Genomic DNA, 6,215 nt, shown 5'->3' with positions numbered 1-6,215 from the left:
TAGAATGCTATAATCTCCACCTGTCGTGAGAATTATTGTTTTGATTTTGTTTCAAGTATTCACTCGACTGATATTCTATGAGTTGCGAACTTACCGCTCGAGATAATTATTGTCTTGTATTTGTTCCAATTGTTCACTCGCTTGACATAAGTAAGTACCTCTAAGATGGGAATGCCTCATAACTCTGAGTTGCATTTCACATTTGATATTTCTGTGTGGTTCATTAGAAATTTCTGTTGCAAGATATTACAAAAATGGATGTAATTAGATTTGTTTCTCTTTTTGATTGAGTATCATTGCTACCAATTAATAATTTGGACTTTCTCTACATCTTCAATAACAATATCGCATCTCTACAAACTTAGCCGACTTATCAACCACTTTGACGAAAGATTTCCGTTTCAGGGAAAGGATGCGAAAAGATAGTGACACCCGCGAGTGATATCGACATCTATTTGCGCTGCACAGTAAAATATATCGCCTTTGAACTCTCTTATCTGACATCTGGAGCGCCCCGTTTGCTGGACGAAGTAATATAGCCCCTAACCCTTTGAGTGATAAAGCATGCGCGGTGCTATGGTCACATAGATACGACATAAAGTCTCCCGGCTTTGAGAAAAAGAGTGAAAACCGTGCATATTTCCTATGCCTTGGATACCTCCATCAAGGTTCGTAGTGTTTCTTAGAATGAAAATTGTATATTGATCGATTTTATGATGGTTCAATGATAGATTATTTTCCTCTGTTGATGTTCACGTGTCGCCGCGTGTTCCTCTGTTCTTCAGCGTTAAGTCTGTGCTATTTTGCCTTTTTGATAGACTGATTAGCTATTATTTCTCTATGTGTTGGATGGTGCGCAGGTTTGGCTCTCTATTAATTGTAGCTGTTGATTGTGTTGTTTCTCGTTATTTCCTTACGTCTATGCTGTTCACTTAATCAGAAATTAAAAGTTGAGTAATGCTGGAATATGAAATTGAGATTCCCTATTGCACTCGAAATGTTATGACAGATATGATGGTTCTCACGTCTCAGACTTTTTATAATACAATTTGTAATTTGATTGTCATCATATTGATTAAGAATATCTTCTTTGTACTGGTATCGATTTTATTTCCTAGTGTCGTTCGTGTTCCGTGGTCTTCCATACATCTATCGGCAATCGTCTTCAACAAAACAGAGCAGATAAGATTAGATCTGGTTGTTGGCTAGGAGCGTGCTATGTGGTGAAGTTTTTAACATGTCTACTTTCTGATGAGTTTGATTTTTCTTTTGATTTTCTGAATGATAGGTTACTCTGTTCTTTTGATTATGAATATCTTCTTTGTAGTGGTATAGATTTTATTTCCTCTTGTGTTCGTGTCGTTCTTTGTTCTGTTTGTTGGCTAGGAGCGTGCTATGTGGTGAAGTTGATTTTTAACATGACTATTTCCTGATGAGTTTGATTTTTTCTTTTGATTTTCTGAATGATATGTTACTCTGTTGTTTTGATTAGGAATATCTTCTTTGTAGTGGTATAGATTTTATTTCCTCTTGTGTTCGTGTCGTTCTTTGTTCTGTTTGTTGGCTAGGAGTGTGCTATGTGGTGAAGTTCATTTTTAATATGTCTATTTTCTGATGAGTTTGATTTTTTCTTCTGATTTTCTGAATGATAGGTTACTATGTTGTTTGATTAGGAATATCTTCTTTGTAGTGGTATAGATTTTATTTCCTCTTGTGTTCGTGTCGTTCTTTGTTCTGTTTGTTGGCTAGGAGCGTGCTATGTGGTGAAGTTTATTTTTAATATGTCTATTTTCTGATGAGTTTGATTTTTTCTTCTGATTTTCTGAATGATAGGTTACTCTGTTGTTTGATTAGGAATATCTTCTTTGTAGTGGTATAGATTTTATTTCCTCTTGTGTTCGTGTCGTTCTTGTCGTTCGTGTTCCGTGGTCTTCCATACATCTATTGGCAGCTGTCTTCAACAAATCAGGGTAGATATCATCAGATCTGGTTGTTGGCTAGGAGCGTGCTATGTGGTGAAGTTCATTTTTAACATGTCTGTTTTCTGATGAGTTTGACTTTTTCTTCTTCTGATTTTCTGAATGATAGATTACTATGTTGTTTTGATTAATCAATGTAGTGGTATAGATTTTATTTCCTCTTGTGTTCGTGTCCCATAGTCTTCCAGGGTCTATGCTGTTCACATTTAACTACATACAACTATCAGAACTTCCCGCTATTGCACTGATGGTTCTCACGTATAGGAATATTAGACGTTTTATAATACAATTTGTAATTTTGTTTATAATCATACTGCTTAAGAATATCTTCTTTGATTAAATGCGGTGATCGTTTTTTCGTTTTGATATGGTTAGCTATTATTTCCCTACATGCCTATGATTGATTTTATATTAATGCTATGTGTTGATTCGAATTATTGCCTTATGTCTGTGCTATTCACTTCATAAGAAATTAAATTTGTGTCATGTTGGAATATTAAACTTAGCATATTGTGGTCGGAATTACTTACATCCTGTAATAAGTATTGTTACGTGTATTGTGTTCCTTCTATTTCAGATTTTTTTCAGAAGTTTTTCCCATTCACGCAGAGTCATAACATAATTCCTAATGACTTTAATAAATATATTTTTTGTGTATGGCTATCCTTTGCATATAAACAGCCTACTGCACACCTGTTGTAGCTGGAAAAATTACGATTCAAGTCGACTCAGGCTGAAAAATGACGAAAGTCGGCGGCCCAGGCTGAAGGGTAAACGCGCACGCAGCCCTCCGGCCACGCTCCGCCCACCACAGCAGCCCTCCACTCGAGCGCCGTCCACCTGTCGCGGGAAGGAAGTCGACCCAAGTAGGAAAATGGTGAAAGGAGTCAGCACAGGTTGAAGAGTAAGCGCGCTCGTAGCCCTCCGGTCACGCTCCGCCCACCACATCAGCCCTCCACCGAGCGCCGCCCTGTTACAGGTGGTGAAGGTTTTTCGGCTGGGTTTTTCTCCTTCACCTGATTGGCATCACAATTCCCAGCACTATTGGCTTTAATAAATAAATCTCAACTTGATTGGCATTAATAAATATATTTTCACTTGTACTTTTTGTGTATGACCTTTCTTTGCATGTCTCTGCATGTAAACCGCTCACCTGTTGTATCGGAAAAATATGTGAAGTCGGCCAAAGAAGTCTGCCCAGGCTGAAAAATACGCTACGATGAGCGCACGCGCAGCCCTCCCCCGCCGATAAGCGCGCGGACAACCCTCCGCACACGCGCCGCGCGGGGAAAAATACGCGCAGGGCTCAGGGCAGGGGTCAGGGGTCCAGGTTTCTAAGTGGACCCCCCGTAGTTTCTGACCCACTACATACTACTGGTGCTACCTCTATTGCAGCAGCACTCAGTAATTTATTTACATGGACTGCATTATGGAGTGCAGGACATATGGTAACCGTATTTGATGAAGCACTCATCGGCGAAGTATTGTACCGGTAGCAATTAAGCCCTGCACGCCTGTGCGTTTCTGATCCGGACCATACCCGAAGCGACTAAGATTTACCCAACCGCCGAGAGCCGAGCTGGACCACTACACCTATTCGCTCTCTCCGTTTCGAGCGATCGAAAGCGATCGAGCTCGTCCGCGGCCGGACACGATGTGAAAAGAGACTGCTCATAAAAACAAATAAACAAAAAGACGGGGCAAAGACTCAGGGCCCGGGACTGTTCGGAGTTGACACGAATCCGAATCGCGCTTGACGTAAACATGGCTAGGAGGCCCTAACCCTGGCCAGTGTTGCGGATTTAAATCCACCGGATGGCTGGCGGATTTGATTTGCGATTTGATTTGCGCAAAAAAATATGGGCAGGATTTCGATTTGGATTGAATCGCATTTTCCACGAATGATTTGGATTTGGTTTCAATCGCCTCTTTTTCAGCGGATTTGCGCGTGGATTTCGTCAAGCTCCCTCACAAAATGCATGGATTTGAAATTGAGCGAAGCGCCGTTTCGCATTCTACACGAATCGATGTGACCTTGTCTGAAACCTGCACACGCACTAGCGGCGTCCTCTCCAGAGCCAGGAGTAGCCGTTTTGTTCCGATCACTTCCTCTCACCGCACCGAGGGAACACCAGGTGCAGTTCTTTGAACGCAGTTAACGTTATTCTGTCGATTGGACGGCACCTTTCCGGTGGACCTCTAGCTGAGTCTTCAAGCACGATCCGTTTCAAGCTTGCCAAAGCATGTCGCGAAATTCTTGGTCTTCGCCATCATATTGAACGCATACAGGGTGTTCAAAATTAAGCTTTCACTAGCATCTTATAAATAGGCGAACAAAAGAAAACTGGTGCTACTTTTTCTGTTCCTTGAGTAAGAAACAGGTGCTACATAATTAGCAGCACCTGTTTCTTACACAAGTAGCGTAAAGTTATCATCCGGTTTCCTGTCATCGCTGTGTTTGCGTAGCGCTCGTGAAAGCTTAATTTTGAACACCCTGTATAGGTAGACGCATTCACGTCAAAACAAAGTAAAAACGAACAATAAATATATCACATCCTATCATTTGGTGATTTCAGGAAGGCAAGCCTTTCCTGCTTCCACGGACAATCATGGCAAGATGTGCCACTCTTCCTCGCACACCCTTTTTTCCCCCTTGATTACAACAGTCTGTACTGCGCGAGGAAAATTTTTTACAAAGCCCCGAAACGTCAGCATTAAAATAGACCCATGGGCTACATGTTCAGTATAAGTATTAGTAACATGTCCCACGATTTATTAACGATCCATTTAATTGTGACCCCCAGGGTATCGTAACCAACGACCTGTGGTTTTTTGAGTACTGATGGTAGAAATCGACGCAGGCGAGTGTTTTTGGGCGTAGCTGAGCCTAGGCCCGCGATACGAATTCCTTCACTCAGGCGTGTTCGCCCGGTGCTAAATGACGAGGAGGTTCCTGACCCAAAAATCCGCTTTTGGGAAGGTGTACCATACCTACCAACTCCACACTGTTCATGCCCTGTGAAGCCCGAGTCAACACCAACACGTTACGTGATGATGGAGATGGGGGTTGTGCACCGCCCTACCCAGAGTGAGCCAGTCATCTACGACCCAATACACTTTTATCAGTATCACTTTTTCTAGTTTGGTGTAACACAAAAATTTAGGGGCACTTAACGAATTACGTGTTGGCAATGCAACAGAAAGTGCAGCTGATTTTCGATAAAGTTTTACTATTTTCATTCTGGTGCCTTCAACTCAACTCCCATCATTCATTCATTACATGTATTTTCGTTGGGCTTCCCTTTGCGCCCCTCTTCCACTGACATTGCGCAATTCCGCGCGGCGGGGTGGCCAGCTGTCGGCTACGCGCAGGCGAGGAGAGCCGTCTGAGCCAACGGGGAATTAAATGACGCAGGACGAGTTTTTTTTCGTGAGGAGGAATCTAATGCTATCACACTGCAGGCCGACGCAGCTCTGGACTCGGGCAATGCTCGGGACTGCCTAGTTCTGGGAGAAGCACTCATGCCCTCCAAAACGCGGCCGGTGTTAGCTTTCAGCTAATCTTACGGCGGCTGGTCGCGCGTGAAATACAACATCCACATTCAGCGATCCCAACGATCAGAAATGGCTGCGCGTCTTCAACCTTTAAGAGGGAGCACGCGCGGCATGCCCGTTGCCCGCACGGGGCGTGCGAACGCTAGAGGTGACACAGTGAGGTCGTCTTCTGTACACTCTTGGGTAGTTCCATTTTAAATCGACAAGGGCGGAAAATTGACAATTTTTAATTTCCATGAAACAACTATATGTTAGATAGCATCTCCATAGATGGCAAATGCAACAATTTGGAGCTCCATCCGATGAACCGTTTCCGATATGGAGAGGCGGAAGGTTGCGGCGGCGAATGTTGGTTCGAATTTTTTCCCAACTTTGACCTCATAGCAACGCGCTTCTTGTTTTACCACATCCTTCAAATTTGGCTGATAAAAGCTATGGGTTCAAGGCAGCACGCGAAAAAACTCCTACTTTAAAGGGGCGCTACGAAAAAACTCCAGAAAACAGCACTTCCGGCGAAAAATGTACGATTTCGAACTTTTCTTGTTCATGAGCGGGTACACGCATTCCCTTGAAGGTAGATTCATTAGAACTGCTAACTCATTCTCTATCGAATGGTATAGATATCGTTTATATAGCTACTGTGGTAGAGCGAGCAGAGGACTGTAAGTACAAGCAACTCGC

This window comes from Ornithodoros turicata, chromosome 5 (genome assembly GCF_037126465.1).
Source record: "Ornithodoros turicata isolate Travis chromosome 5, ASM3712646v1, whole genome shotgun sequence".
NCBI lineage: Eukaryota > Metazoa > Arthropoda > Arachnida > Ixodida > Argasidae > Ornithodoros > Ornithodoros turicata.
This window is presented reverse-complemented; position numbering follows the sequence as displayed.